Genomic DNA, 15,373 nt, shown 5'->3' with positions numbered 1-15,373 from the left:
GTAAGGATCCAATAGTCCACGAGTCTGAAATATTTGGGAAGACTCCTGGCAATGATGGATCACTCACCCAATGACAGATCTTGTTATTAACGGTAATACTTGGAGTGTGTAATTTTGAGATTTAGGAAAAGGTAACGATGACCACGTGTTTGGCTCAGCATGGCTTTGGGATGCATTTGTGTGGGACATGTTTTGAAGTAAGAGACAAATCAGTGGAGTAAACTATGGCTAACTGAGCATTGCAAAGATTACATGATGTCAGTGCATATAATAAGTATACTTTGAAAAGCTACCTGAGAAGTAATATTCATAAAGTGCAGTGTGATGTATGGCTCAGAAAATGTCAAGGGAAGGAAGAGGAGGTTGCCTGGAAGGCTGGAGTGAGAGATGAGGCTAAGAAAGTACCTTTAAGCGAGATCAGAGAGGGCCTTGAGTCCTATGCCAAGACGTGGACTTTAGTCTCCAGACATCGAGAAGCCAGTGGAGATGTTTGATAAAGGAGTAAGTAGATAAGCCATTTTTCAGGGGCTGGGCCTAAGGGGAGCTGAGGGATTAGAGTAAGTTACTGTATCACTTGTCTTTCATTCTTCGACTCTAGAGATAAAGGATTCCCCTTGAGACAATGTCCTCTTAATTGGCTCTTTGTACTAAGTTAACTGCCTCTTGACCTTCTATCTTCAGCCGCTTAAATCACTGATGATCTCCCGCAAAGGCATCTTCAGCTTTGCACTTTGGGAAGCTTCTTGGGCAGTGAAAGGGGCTCTGGCATGAATTAGAGACCTGTCCCAGCCCCATTTCTGCTGCTACCTTGCTGTGTCCTGGGGTGTCTTTTTAACCTCCCATGGTTTCAGTTCCAAACTCTGTATTGAGAGAGCTGGCCTGGCCATTTCCCCACTGGGCAAAGATTCTGTGATTAAATCCTTTGTCATTGTCACCACAGATGGCTAAACTGTAGAGCATCACAGGAGGGTCAGGGTCGGTTCAACACCGTGGGAAGGAAACTGCTACTTACTGCACGCCTGCTCTGGATAAGATACTGTGTGAGGCCCTTAACTCATGGTGACATAGCTCGCCAACTCAGGTTTACAAGAAACGTAGCTCTTTTTCTGAAGTTGAACCTCATTCCCATTCTAATCTCCAGGTCATAAATAACAACCATAGAATCCGGAATCTCTCCTCACTCTTCTGTGAGGTCGAAGCCAAGTTCTTGGGCTTGCAGAAAGCCACAGTATTGGAGGTGGGGATTGAGGTTGGGAGATCGGATATTTAGTCCTTGGTTATTACCTGCCCTCACCAGCATCTTTTGAGTTTTATATCTTCCCATAAGATGCTTAGTCATTAACCTCTCAGCCCTTACCCCAGGGCTTCCTTCCACGTCTGGCTCCATGAAGTCTTCAAGGTCCTTTTTTTTTTTTTAATTTTAAATTTTAAAATTATTTTTTAAAATCAATTAATTTCTTTTTGGCTGCGTTGGGTCTTCGTTGCTGCACGCGGGCTTTCCCTAGTTGCGGCGAGTGGGGGCTACTCTTCATTGCGGTGCACGGGCTTCTCATTGCGGTGGCTTCTCTCGTGTGAAGCATGGGCTCTAGGCGCGCAGGCTTCAGTAGTTGTGGCACGCGGGCTCAGTAGTTGTGGCTCATGAGCTCTAGAGCGCAGGTTCAGTAGTTGTGGCGCACGGGCTTAGTTGCTCCGCGGCATGTGGGATCTTCGCGGACCAGGGCTTGGACCTGTGTGCCCTGCATTGGCAGGTGGATTCTTAACCACTCCGCCACCGGGAGAGTCCTTAAGGTCCTTTCGATAGGATGCCAATCAGTGCCTGGGAAACTCTGAGAACTTGCTGTGTCCCTGACTCGACCCAGGGACGAGGAGGTACAGGTGCGCTCTGCACAGAGATTCCTCCAAGTCATCGGGGGATTCATTCTCTCTTTAGAATAGGGACACCCAGCCAAGTTTGAGGGTAGGGAACAGCATGGGGCCTCTTAAAGGGAACGCGTCATCTTTGCTTTCTCTTCAACTCTCTCTCAAATTGCCCTGTTCCAATCAAATTTTAAGTAGTTTCTAGTTTGGAGAGGGGGAAGAATAGATTACAGTATAATGTTCTAAAGCTATTATTCAGGCTGAAATTCCTAGACTCTTGAAACTCCAAAATATTTGCTCTCAAATTGCAGTCTTTCCCATTATATTCAAAAGTCTGCTTTGACACTTAAAATCAAGGACCGACTTTTCTCTTTCTATGTCTGCAATTCGAATATGCCATCTCTCTTCTGGGGGTGGGGAATGCAGGGTGCTCAGTGGCCCCGAATGGAAGATAGTGCAGGGACAGCAGTCTGCATGGAAGAGAACAGCTGTTTATATTTCAGAGTTTTACCCCATTCATATTATTTCCTGTAATTATCACTACCACCCATTGTGTGAGGCCATGCAGGCCCATTATGGTTTTGATTTTATAGAAGAAGAAACCAAGGATTAGTGGGTAGGTGACTTGTCACAGGTCACTTACGCTTACAAAGACCCCAAAATCCTCTGTTTTCGTTTCTTAGGTGGAGACTGAATGAACTATCTCAGGTGTTAATGAGCTTCCCATTTTGTGAGGTCTGTGTGTGTGTGTGTGTGTGTGTGTGTGTGTGTGTGTGTGTGGTGGGTGTGCACGGGCACACTCAGGTATGTACGCGTGTGTGTCTACATACCTGTGCGCCTGTGTGTGTGTGCGCACACTGGCACAAGGAATTTTAAGTAGACTGAATTATTAAATGATCACAGCAGTTCCTCCGTGTTTTAAAGTCCACATCTGGGGACACATTTCTCAGATTGTAGAACTTTGGATTCTTGATGTTGTAGCTCTTGGAAATAAAGCCAGCGTGGGAGGTGGGGTGTCGGGAGGTGAGGGTTGTTGGTTTAGCCCAGGTAAAGAGGGAGGTGAAAAACGCTTGTCACCTCCTCTCCAGATTTGCTCTGTGTGTTTTACTGAGTCATCTCACAAGCTCACAAATGCATGAGGAGGGCCAGGTCATGGGGCTTTGCTGAATAGCACCAGTGGCCTGTCAAACTGTGAGCTAAGTATAGAAGTGGTTGAAAGACTTGTGCTTTTCTGCCAGTCCCTCTCTTCCAACACAGAAATGAGCAGCTTGCAGATTTATGTTGAAATTGTCAGCACAGTGTTCAAGAGAAAATTGTCTTTGCCATTCTTTCTTTATTCTATTTATCATTTATCAGAGTAGTGACACACTAGAATGCTAGACAAGAAAAGACTTCATCCTTGTCCCCCAGTTGAGTTTGTGGTGTTTCTTGAGAAAAATGAATAATTTAAAGCAGACAAATGCTTGAGGTGCTTCCAAGATCTGGAAGAAAGGATGTCCTAGATTACAGGATAGGATGCCCCTTCAGGTGTGTCATAAAAAATACTTAGGAGAGGGTTTCCCTGGTGGCGCAGTGGTTGAGAGTCCGCCTGCCGATGCAGGGGACGCGGGTTCGTGCCCCGGTCCGGGAGGATCCCACGTGCCGCGGAGCGGCTGGGCCCGTGAGCCATGGCCGCTGAGCCTGCGCGTCCGGAGCCTGTGCTCCGCAACAGGAGAGGCCACAATGGTGAGAGGCCCGCGTACCAAAAAAAAAAAAAAAAAAAAAAAAGAATACGCCTGCCAATGCAGGGGACACGGGCTCGACCCTTGGTCCGGGAAGATCCCACATGCCATGGAGCAGCTAAGCCCGTGTGCCACAACTACTGAGCCCACCTGCCACAACTACTGAAGCCCGTGTGCCTAGAGCCCGTGCTCCGCAACAAGAGAAGCCACCGCAATGAGAAGCCCGTGCAATGCAACGGAGAGTAGCCCCCGCTCGCCGCAACTAGAGAAAGCCCACACGCAGCAACGAAGACCCATCGCAGCCAAAAATAAATAAATTAATTAAAAAACATGTTTTTTAAAAAAAGAACACTTAGGAATTGGGAGTTCCTGGGTAGTCCAGTGGTTAGGACTCTGTGCTTTCACTTCCGTGGCCCAAGTTCAATCCCTGGTCAGGGGACTAACATCCCGCGAGCTGTGCAGCATGGCCAAAAAAAAGAATACTTAGGAATTAACCAGAAGATGGGAGCGAGGCAAGAGGGAACAGATGAACAGAGACTTGGAAGTATGAACAGATGGTGAGATGGAGGAAACCTAAGCTGGGAAGTATCAACAAGGCAGGAAAGACAAGGGTGATGGTGGGGGAAGAAGATACACACACAGGAGAGAAACTCTTCCTCAGTGTGATTCAAAACCTGTCCATCGCCCAAGAGCTTTGTGTCTTCCATTTTGCTTTGTGCTCCGGGAAGACGAGAGGCTGTGAGAACAAAATAAAAAGATATGGACTTGTAACACTTTCAAAGTAAAAGGGACAGAGTTGGGGTCAACCATCCATAGAGAAGCCTCAATAGGTCCCATTGACTGGGCCTCCCTGCTGTGTTAGACATTGTCTGTCTTAGCCTAGCTGGTCTGGAAAGCAGAACTAGAGACAAAGGCTTGTCTGCGCACAGAATTAGGGAGTGTGATTCTAAGTTGCAAGAGGGAAACAAAGCAAGGAAGGAGAGAAAGCCAATGCAGGTGATACCCAGGTGCCACCTCTACCCTTACCGGACGCATACTCCCAAAGGTGCCATAGAGCAGCGTTTGAGAAGCAGCATGAATTGTATCTCTGATGCCCATCCTGGGTGACAGGAAAGAGATTATTTATCCATTGTTCCTGTCTGCTCGTGGTCAAGGCTTGTTCCACAGCAAATTAACTCCCCTGCACTTTCAGACTGGACGTGCATGGGGGTAAAGTAGGTGGGAGGAGAGAGGTGTGGTATTAGAATCAGGCAAGATGAGATCAGATTCCACATACATGAAGGCGATTGGAGTCCAGATAGAACTGGTCGACCCTGAGATGATTGGGCTCAGAGCTGGATGAGGCCAAGAGGGTCTGAAGCAGCGCATAGGAAGCATCTGATATACACACTGTAGTAGTTATCTTCGCTGTGAAATAAAAGAGCTCAAAGGTTAGCAGCTTAAAACAACAAACGTTTATTATCTCCCAGTGCCTGTGGGTCAAGCATGTGGGTATGGCTCAGCTGGGTGGTCTAGCCCAGGTCTCTCACCAGGATGCCATTAAGGTGTTGCCCGGGGCTGCAGTTCTTCTAAGGCTGGTTCCCTTCCAGATTCACTCAGAGGGTAATTGGCAGGATTTGGGTCCCACAGGCTGTTGGCTGAGAGCATCCCAAGTCCCTTTACACTGGCCCTCTCTGTGGGGCACTTACAACACTGCGGCCGGCTTTATCCCACAGAACAGGAGCGGGCGGGCAGAGTGGAGCCAGGTTCTTTGTAGACTTGGGAGAGGATTTTACACAAGGACATAGATACCAGGAGTTGGGTCACTGGGGCCACCCTAGAGGCCGCCTGCCACACAAACTCTATTGCATTTAACATGTACAGTAGTCCCGGGGACGTGATCCTCTTATGCCTCTGAGGAAATCAGCTCGGAAGCCTTTCGGCTCTTCCTGGGCATGGAGCCCATCCTGCTAACACCAGCCCCACTGGCGTCTGCTCTCTCTAGGTCTGCCGTGTGCACCATGGCAGCACTGCTCGCACCCCAGATATCCTGGCCTTGGTTCCGCTGTGTCTGCTGCAGAACTTTCCCTCTTCCACCATCAGAATAAAATACAGACAGTGTCTTCTTCAACCATGCAGGGCAATTTAGAGTGTGGGCGCCTGAAGCTGGACTTTTTGGTCTAACTCCTGGTTCCATAATCCAGAGCAATTGCGGTGAACCCTTGGCTTTCCATTTCCTCCTCTTACACAGAATAGTGTTTTTACTAATCGCATAATGCTGTTTTGAAGATTGGTTAATTTAATACATGAAGAGCACACCAAAAAATGCCGAACTTTCTTGGCATACAGTTTTCACTGTTTACACTCTGTCCAAGATTTCTCAACGTCAACATCATTGTATTGTGTTTATAGCTGCATCTCTGGCCTCTACTCACTACATGCCAGTGGCTCTCTCCAGTTGTGAAAACCAAAAATCCTTCCAGATACTGACAGCAGAATTGCCCCCAGTTGAGGACCTCTGCCCTGTGCCAATCAAAAGCTCAGGAAAATTTTTTTTTCTTTTGGAATGAATGGCTAGATGGATGTTGAGGGTTCTGTGTCTTGGGGGAGGGGAATGGGCAGAAAGAGACCCAGAGGAGTGTGTAGAATGTTTTGAAGGGGCCAAGCTTTCAAGGTCACTGTTCCCTGAGCCCAAGGTCAAGGTCTAGCCCGGCTCTGTTGGCATATTGGGAAGCTACTTCCGCCCTCTGACATTCAATTTTGTCATCTGTAGAAAAGGATTAAAAGTCCTATTTTGTTTTTGTTTTTTGGTTGTTATAAGGATTAAATCAGATCATCTCTACGTAACGATATGAGGAAACTTTATTTTTCGTAGCAGCAGACTCCTTTTCATAGGAATACTCGGAATTGGAATTGCTAGATACTATGTTAGTTCTGGATTTAATTTTTGAGGGACCTCCGCATTGCCTTCCGTAGTGGCTGCAGCAGTTTACATTCCCACCCTGTTTACTTCTTGAACGCACGTTCTCTTTCCCAAGCAAAATAAGAAATCCCTTATCTGTTAGTGTCCTGACTTTATGGGACCCGGAACAATACCGGAAATATCCTGTATGTGTCACACCCACAGGAAGGGTTGATTCCGTCCTAGAGGAAATGTTCCCGGTCATTCTGGGTCTGCAGAGTCTTCTGAGACCCCAGTGAATCAGGAGTTAACTCTGGACTGCTCTTTCTTCTCCTTTTCTCTTCACAAGAGCCCTGTTGTTTGGAGAGCTTCTGCACCAATGCTCTCTCTCTGTCTAGCACACACAGACACACACATGCACACACACACACACACACACACACACGCCAGAGACACACACAGTAAGCACTCAGTAACTATTTACAAGCCACTTGACTGGGATGTGAACAGTATAAATATCTGTGAAAATCAGGGCTCACCCAGGGGAACGGAGCCCAAGTTTCCAGAAAGCTGATACTTTCTGTGAAGATCCTCTTAAGCCAGACGGTGCTCAAAAGTGATGAGGTGAGTTTACTCTCAAAGCTTTCCCCTAAAACAAGTATACCCAGAGGCGATACTTCTTGTCCATCAGCCATATTTTTTTTTTTTTTTTTTTGCGGTACGCGGGCCTCTCACTGCTGTGGCCCCTCCCATTGCGGAGCACAGGCTCCGGACGCGCAGGCTCAGCGGCCATGGCTCACGGGCCCAGCCGCTCCATGGCATGTGGGATCTTCCCGGACCGGGGCACGAACCCGTGTCCCCTGCATCGGCAGGCGGACTCTCAACCCCCATCAGCCGTATTTATCAGCCAGCTCCTGAGAAAGGAAATGCAATTGGTTATTACCTTTGTAGGAAAATACTGCATTAGCTAGAAAGGCTCTCATCCTTAGACTTCCCAGGTCCTAGTGCTTTGTCAGCAGGGGTTAAAAGGCCATTTTTCTTTCTTTTTGCTAAAGGCAGGGAAAATAGATGTGAAAACAGCTCTGGGACCAACGTTTGGCTCAGAGCCTGGGCTGGTAAACAGATGGGTTCCTTTCAAGTGTGTGGCTGTCACTCAGGGAAGAAGGTGACATGAGTGCCGTGTGCCTCCCTTGTGCTTGCTCATATGATTTTATAGTTATTCCACTTCTGTCTGTAGCTGTAGGTGGGAATTCAAAAGAGGCAACCAAGACTCGAAGCTTCAGTGATGGAGGTTAATCCTTGGTCAGTTGCTTCATGTGCAAATATTTTTTCCCATTCTGAGGGTTGTCTTTTCGCCTTGCTTATGGTTTCCTTTGCTGTGCAAAAGCTTTTAAGTTTCATTAGGTCCCATTTGTTTATTTTTATTTCCATTTCTCTAGGAGGTGGGTCAAAAGGACCTTGCTGTGATTTATGTCATAGAGTGTTCTGCCTATGTTTTCCTCTAAGAGTTTGATAGTGTCTTACATTTAGGTCTTTAATCCATTTTGAGTTTATTTTTGTGTACTGTGTTAGGGAGTGTTCTAATTTCATCCTTTTACACGTAGCTGTCCAGTTTTCCCAGCACCACTTATTGAAGAGGCTGTCTTTTCTTCATTGTATACTCTTGCTTCCTTTATCAAAAATAAGGTGACCATATGTGCGTGGGTTTATCTCTGGGTTTTCTATCCTGTTCCATTGATCTGTATTTCTGTTTCTGTGCCAGTACCATACTACCTTGATTACTGTGTCTTTGTAGTATAGTCTGAAGTCCAGGAGCCTGATTCCTCCAGCTCTGTTTTTCTTTCTCAAGATTGCTTTGGCTATTCTGGGTCTTTTGTGTTTCCATACAGATTGTGAAATTTTTTGTTCTAGTTCTGTGAAAAATGCCAGTGGTAGTTTGATAGGGATTGCATTCAGTCTGTAGTTTGCTTTGGGTAGTATAGTCATCTTCACAGTGTTGATTCTGCCAATCCAAGAACATGGTATAGCTCTCCATCTGTTTGTATCATGTTTAATTTTTTTCATCAGTGTCTTATAGTTTTCTACACACAGGTCTTTTGTCTCCTTAGGTAGGTTTATTCCTAGGTATTTTATTCTTTTTGTTGCGGTGGTAAATGGGAGTGTTTCTTTAATTTCTCTTTCAGATTTTTCATCATTAGTGTATAGGAATGCAAGAGATTTCTGTGCATTAGTTTTGTGTCCTGCTACTTTACCAGATTCGCTGATTAGCTCTAGTAGTTTTCTGGTAGCATCTTTAGAATTCTCTGTGTATAGTATCAGGTCATCTGCAAACAGTGACAGCTTTACTTCTTTTCTGACTTGGATTCACAACTCAATATCAAAAAAACAAACAACCCAATCCAAAAATGGGCAGAAGACCTAAATAGATATTTCTCCAAAGAAGGTATACAGATTGCCAACAAACACGTGAAAGAAGGCTCAACATCACTAATCATTAGAGAAATGCAAATCAAAACTACAATGAGGTGTCACCTCACACCAGTCAGAATGGCCATCATCAAAAAATCTACAAATGTAAATGCTGGAGAGGGTGTGGAGAAAAGAGAACCCTCTTGCACTGTTGGTGGGAATGTAAATTGATACAGCCACTATGGAGAACAGTATGGAGGTTCCTTAAAAAACTAAAAATAGAACTACCATACGACCCAGCAATCCCACTACTGGGCATATATCCTGAGAAAACCGTAATTCAAAAAGAGTCACGTACCACAGTGTTCATTGCAGCTCTATTTACAATAGCCAGGACGTGGAAGCAACCTAAGTGACCATCGACAGAGGAATGGATAAAGAAGATGTGGCACATATATACAATGGGATATTACTCAGCCATAAAAAGCAATGAAATTGAGTTATTTGTAGTGAGGTAGATGGACCTAGAGTCTGTCATACAGAGTGAAGTAAGTCAGAAAGTAAAACAGATACTGTATGCTAACACATATATATGGAAGCTAAAAAAAAAAAAGTTTCTGACAAACCTAGGGGCAGGACAGGTATAAAGACGCAGATGTAGAGAGTGGATTTGAGGACACGGGGAGGGGGAAGGGCAAGCTGGGACGAAGTGAGAGAGTGGCATGGACATACATATATGACCAAATGTAAAATAGTTAGCTAGTGGGAAGCAGCCGCATAGCACAGGGAGACCAGCTCAGGGCTTTGTGACCACCTAGAGGGGTGGGATAGGGAGGGTGGGAGGGAGACACAAGAGGGAGGAGATATGGGGATATATGTATATGTATAACTGATTCACTTTGTGATACAGCAGAAACTAACACATCATTGTAAAGGAATTATACTCCAATAAAGTGTTAAAAAAATTTTCAGTGATGTGCTCAAGGGTGCAGAGCTGGTAAATGAGAATTTCCTTACCTTTAATCAGAGGAATTTGATCCTATTAGCTTTTCTCAGAGAGTGGGCCATAGCCTATCAGTCCAGACGATAACCCACAAAAATAAGAATATCATACTCAGGGAAGCTAGAGAGATACTCTGTACTAGATTTGCTTGGAGTGTCATAGAGGAAAGTATCCTATCAAAGGCTCTGAGAAGACCTGCAGCCTTGACATCTGCTTAACTCAGTTTCTCCTAAGCTTGGTTGAGCACGGAAACCTCTTTTGATATAACACCAATGAATATTTCATGTAAAAGAGTGTCCAGGCTCAACTTTTGTAAAAAAAAATATGCTCACTTAGATGATCCCTAAGGGATCTTCCTTTGAACCGCAAACATTTTGTGAGTTTCCTAAGTTGCCAACTCGCTTGCTCAGCAGACAGCACCGTGAAATCCCGTCAGAGGTCTCGGGATGGTTGGTGGTTTAGTTTCCGCAGTCACCAGACTTTTGACAATAAACTGCACGTAGTCTGCCAGTGTTTCAGTTCTTCATCTAAGACAGCATTTCGCAAACATTACAGCTTCTTGGAACGTGGACCCACGTCAAGGGCATCTTAAAATATGGGATACGGAGGTGTCTAAAATTAGGGGAAGGAATCACTGCCCCTAAGTGTGGAGTGAGGCTGTGGGTAGCCCAAGGAGAAAACGGCCATGGCGACCTTGGAAGGTAGAACGTTGCTGGTCTCGGATGGGTTTAAACAAGGGCTGAGCAGCGGTGTGCTAAGGAATCAGAGAGGATTCCTCAGGTTGGAAGCATCCTTTCCACATTTGGGTTCTGCTGGAGCAGTAGGCGTCTGACCTACTTTTCCCGGCTCATCTCTCCCAACCCTCTTCCTCTGATCTTCCCTCCCTCCCACTTCCATCCCAAGGTGGTGGGTGGCAGATGAGGCTGGGATAAACCAGGGAGACACATCAGCCTTGTGGAAATGGCCAGGCTTCAAGTCTACCACCTGCTCTCTGATCCCTGGGACTGCGTCCTACCCCCCAGCCATTCCAGAACTGGTATTTGGCAGCACGTCATTCTAGACAGGGCCCTGGGTAAGTGGCGGCATGATTTGCCTTACGTCTCCCAGTCTGGGACATCCGTGTTCTCCTTGAGACCCATCTGAGCTGGGGTATCTCTGGCTTCACCATTAGTCAGGCTTCCTTTTGACCTCAGGCAGAATCCCAGCCAAGTATTGCTATCATTTCATAACACCCAAAGCCCACATTCCAAAGAGAGCCAGCACAGGGGGGACTCTTTTGCCCCAAACATCCATCCACCCATCTGATATTTGCTGAATCTTTACACAGTGCTAAGTACTCTGCAGGGCCCCTGGGAAATAGATATGAATAAAACCAAGTTCTTGGGGCTTCTGGCCTGATGGGGAAGACCAGTGAGGCGATGAGGGATTATCTATGCCCTGGATAAATAATGAGGCACATCCAGGCATTGGGGAGTCGGAGAGGATGCGTGCTAATTAAAGGCCGATTTTCAGGCGAAACTATAAACGTATGTGCTTTGCTACGTAGTTTCAGTGGGTAATGATGTGTACTCATGGTTTTGCTTTATAACCTTGCCGAGGGTACACTTTTTACCTACCAGGTCAGATGAGCTCAAGGATTCCTTCCGTAATTAGGACTTTTTGTTGCATTTCCACGTGATGCCCTCTGCAGGTGGGGTAGGATGATTCTGACTTGAATGCTTTGGCAGTGAATTTTACCATGAATATAATTGCTCACCAGGAAGTCTGTGCAAGTCATGTTCAAAGTAGCCATCAGCCTGGGAAGATACTAGATATTGATTATAGTTCATTCATTCATTCATTCATTCAATAAGTGTTTACTGGGGACCCGGTGTGCCCAGCATTGTTCCAGGTCCTGGTGATACAAAGTTGAAATTTTGTTTAGTTTTTTAAATAATAGACTTTTTTTTCCCCCAAGGAACTCCTACAGAGGCCCTCCCCGCCCGCTCTGTGAGATAGAAGAGGCTTGGTCTGCTGGCAGGAGGGGTGCGAGAACCTTTGAGCTCCACCCAGTTGGTTAGCCTAAATTCCCTTGATGGGTTCTAAGAAATGCCTCTCCCCTGCCCTGGGGTTATCGGGATACTCTCTGCAAGCCACTCATGTTGAGAGGAAATGACTGGGGAGAGATTAGAGCTCAGCCTCTACTTTGGACAAACTAGACTGAATCCTGTTCTGGCACTCAGCTGAAATCTTCATCTTTCTGAGCCTCCATCGCTTCCTGTGTAAATGGGTGGCACTCATGGGGCACGTCTTCGAGAGTTGCTACGGACACGATGATGTCTTCTTCATATCCGGCCACTTCTGAGCGTGAGTGAGGGCCTGTTAATAATTCTGCTGGGACAGTAGATGTTAACTGGGACATTCCATGGAAAATAAGGACACATGGGTTCATCAAGATGACGCTAAGCAATGAGTCCTAACTCGGTGTGTCTTTAAAAAAATATTATTGTTGCCCCTGGTGTTCTTTTATTGATGAGGAGGCTGAGACCAGATACCCACGGCAAGGTAGTATGGTAGAATGAACTGTCCCGTGGTCTTGGAGGACCTGGGTTCAAGTTCTCGTAAGAAAGGGCATACTGTTCTCCTAGTCTATGTTGGAGCAGGAGTCTGCCAAGGCATTTACCAGATGTTGTATGAAGGGAAGTAGAGGCTGGAGGCTGGGCCGGGTAGGGCTGAGGACTGAGTCCAAAGCATTTTTACTATTTTCTCTTGGTGTCTGAGTGCTGACGTCTCAGTAGCATACTTTGCATGGCTGCTTCGAAAAGCTTTTCATCACACACTTACGGTAACATGTTGCCTTCAAATGAATGAAAGATCCCGCACTTCGGAGGAATGTCCTCCACTCCTTCTTTGCTCCCCACACCACCCCCTCTCCTACCTCACCTGCAGGACCCTCTGATGTCTGCATTATCCCCAAATCAAGCCTTCACTCCACGCCCTGAGGTTGGGTCTGCAGGTTGATGAGCTGGACCCCTCCCTCTGGGGTCTCCGAACTTGGTTCATTTCTAATAAAATTTAGGGCTCACTTGTCGATGCACTGAGAGTGTCTGTTCCTAGTTACCTGAGACCTGCAAGGGCGGGGAAGCAAGGTAGCCAGGTTTCAACATGTAAGCTGAGCAGATTTAATGGGGAATCACCCATGGGAGAACTACTATTTTTAGCAGCATCTTTTTGGCTACAGATGCACCTCATACCCTTCCTTGATAATCCAATCAGTGCCTCTTCTCTCCCTTGGGTCCTTTCATCTGTGTGGACCCAAGGATCCCACGCTCTGGAATGTCTATGTCCTGACTACTTGCAGCCCTGGTGGGTGCTGGATGGTGGCCCTTCCCCGTTTTACAGAAGGTGTGAAGTAACCGACCCAGCGTCATACAGTCCTTGAAGGGCAGAGGCGCAGAACCTTGCTCTGAGTCTGCGTAGTCTGGAGCTGACGGAGAGGAGAGCAGTCTGAGTCCCAGGAGAGCCCCATCACCAGGCCGAGGGTGGGCAGAGGCACCAGAGGCTGGCGGGCAATTCCTTAAGCTCTGAGAATACATGCAGTGTCCAGGGGAGGGAGGCGGCCACCCTGCCTGGTCCAGGAGGCATCTTGGGGCCGCGATGAGCAGGGGATGCCGACGTCTCTTTCTTGTCTGGGGATGAAAGATCCCAGCAGGTGCCATCTTCAGGGGAAAACGTTCTGGGGACATGAGCTCTGCTGTCAAACTCTTGAAGCTCTGTCCTGTGGGAGAAGGAGACAAATCTGTGGAATCTAAACCAAGAAGAGGAACCCAGAAGGGGCAGGCAGCCTTGAAATCAGAGCTGACATCAGAAAATCTTGAGTTAATTTTGTTCAGAATGAAGGAGTTTTTACTGAGCTATGGGATGGGCGAGTAGCACAATACAAGCGTGTGTAATATTGGAAATGGTATGTTTTAAGTTGAGGTAAAATTCACGTAACACAAAGTTTACATAAACGTGAAGTGTACAATTCAGCAACATTTAGTACATTCACGGTGTTGTGCAGCCATCCCTCTATCTAGTTCCAAAGCATTGCCATCACCTGAAAAGGGCACCCCGTACGCGTTCAGCGTCACTCACCAGCACCTTGCTCCCCATCCCCTGGGAACCTCGCACTGCTGTTTCTATGGATATACCGGTTCTCACCAGTTCTTAGGAGTGGAGTCACACAGTACATGACCCTTTGTGTCTGGCTTTAACGTTTTCGAGATTCATCCCTGTCATGGGGCTTTCCACGCTGGCCGTCTGGCTCCAGACTGTCACAGAACCGGGGCCCCATACGGGATCACAGATGCCTGTGGGATCTGAATCTACTGACATAGTTCACTGATTCTTGAGCAGCTCAGGATCGGGGGTGATTCTCTGTCAGGTGATCAACCGCTCTGCTCTCCAAACTAGTGGACTGCACACCCCAGCTCCAGCACAAGTTAGCTGGGATCTGGGGCAAGACAGTCAAGGAAACCTCTTTGGATACATGTTTAGTTTGTTTCTGTGGGTCCTCCAGTTATGTGACTGAATGAGCCATCCTATGGATAAGTGCAAGGGGCGTGCACATCCTTTGGAGCAGCAGTAGGTGCTGGCTGGGGGTAGGTCCAGGGAGAGGGCAACCAGATGGGCTCTGTTCTGCATGGGCTCCTTGATGCTCTCTGGTTGGGGAAACAGGGCGAGCTGAGTCAGTGCACCTGCAGCTCTGGGTGAGGTTTTCCCGTGTGTGGCGAGGCAGACAGAGTGGAAGCTTGTGTGGAAAAATCTGTGTTCCAGTCTGCACTTCTGCCAGGGACGTCAATTTCCCCACCACAATAATCGTTATGTACAAAGTTGTGGGCTTCCCTGGTGGCGCAGTGGTTGAGAGTCCGCCTGCCGATGCAGGGGACACGGGTTCGTGCCCCGGTCCGGGAAGATCCCACGTGCCGCGGAGCGGCTGGGCCCGTGAGCCATGGCCGCTGAGCCTGTGCGTCCGGAGCCTGTGCTCCGCAACGGGAGAGGCCACAGCGGTGAGAGGCCCGCGTACCGCAAAAAAAAAAAAACAACAAGGTCTTTGAGCCAGGATTTTCTCCCCACAAAGTACAGGGGCCCATAATTTGCTTTCATGCTCAAATGTCCAGCACCAAGCGTACCGTGTGGCACATAATGTGCGCTCAGTAAATGTTTGCTGAGCAAATGAGACCTGTGCCCAAGGAGACCCACCTGAGACCAGGGAAGATGAACTTCATCCTCATACCTGCCCAGATCCAAACTCTGCAATCCAATAGGACCGAATCTCGGCGAGGTCAGGTTGGTGGCACCAAGGCCACCCAGGTGGTGAGTGGCAGAGCCTGCATGCAAACTCAGGTGTGTCTGACCCTCAGTTTCCCCGCCTCCCCTAGAGTTCCTTTGGCTTCCCAAGCTCTGTCTGGCCCGGAGTGTGCAACGCAGACTAGAAGACCTTCCGCGCTAACCCAGCAGGTGTGCCGTCTCCCTGCCAGG

Source organism: Phocoena sinus, chromosome 17 (genome assembly GCF_008692025.1).
Source record: "Phocoena sinus isolate mPhoSin1 chromosome 17, mPhoSin1.pri, whole genome shotgun sequence".
In the NCBI taxonomy this organism is placed as follows: Eukaryota; Metazoa; Chordata; class Mammalia; order Artiodactyla; family Phocoenidae; genus Phocoena; species Phocoena sinus.
This window is presented reverse-complemented; position numbering follows the sequence as displayed.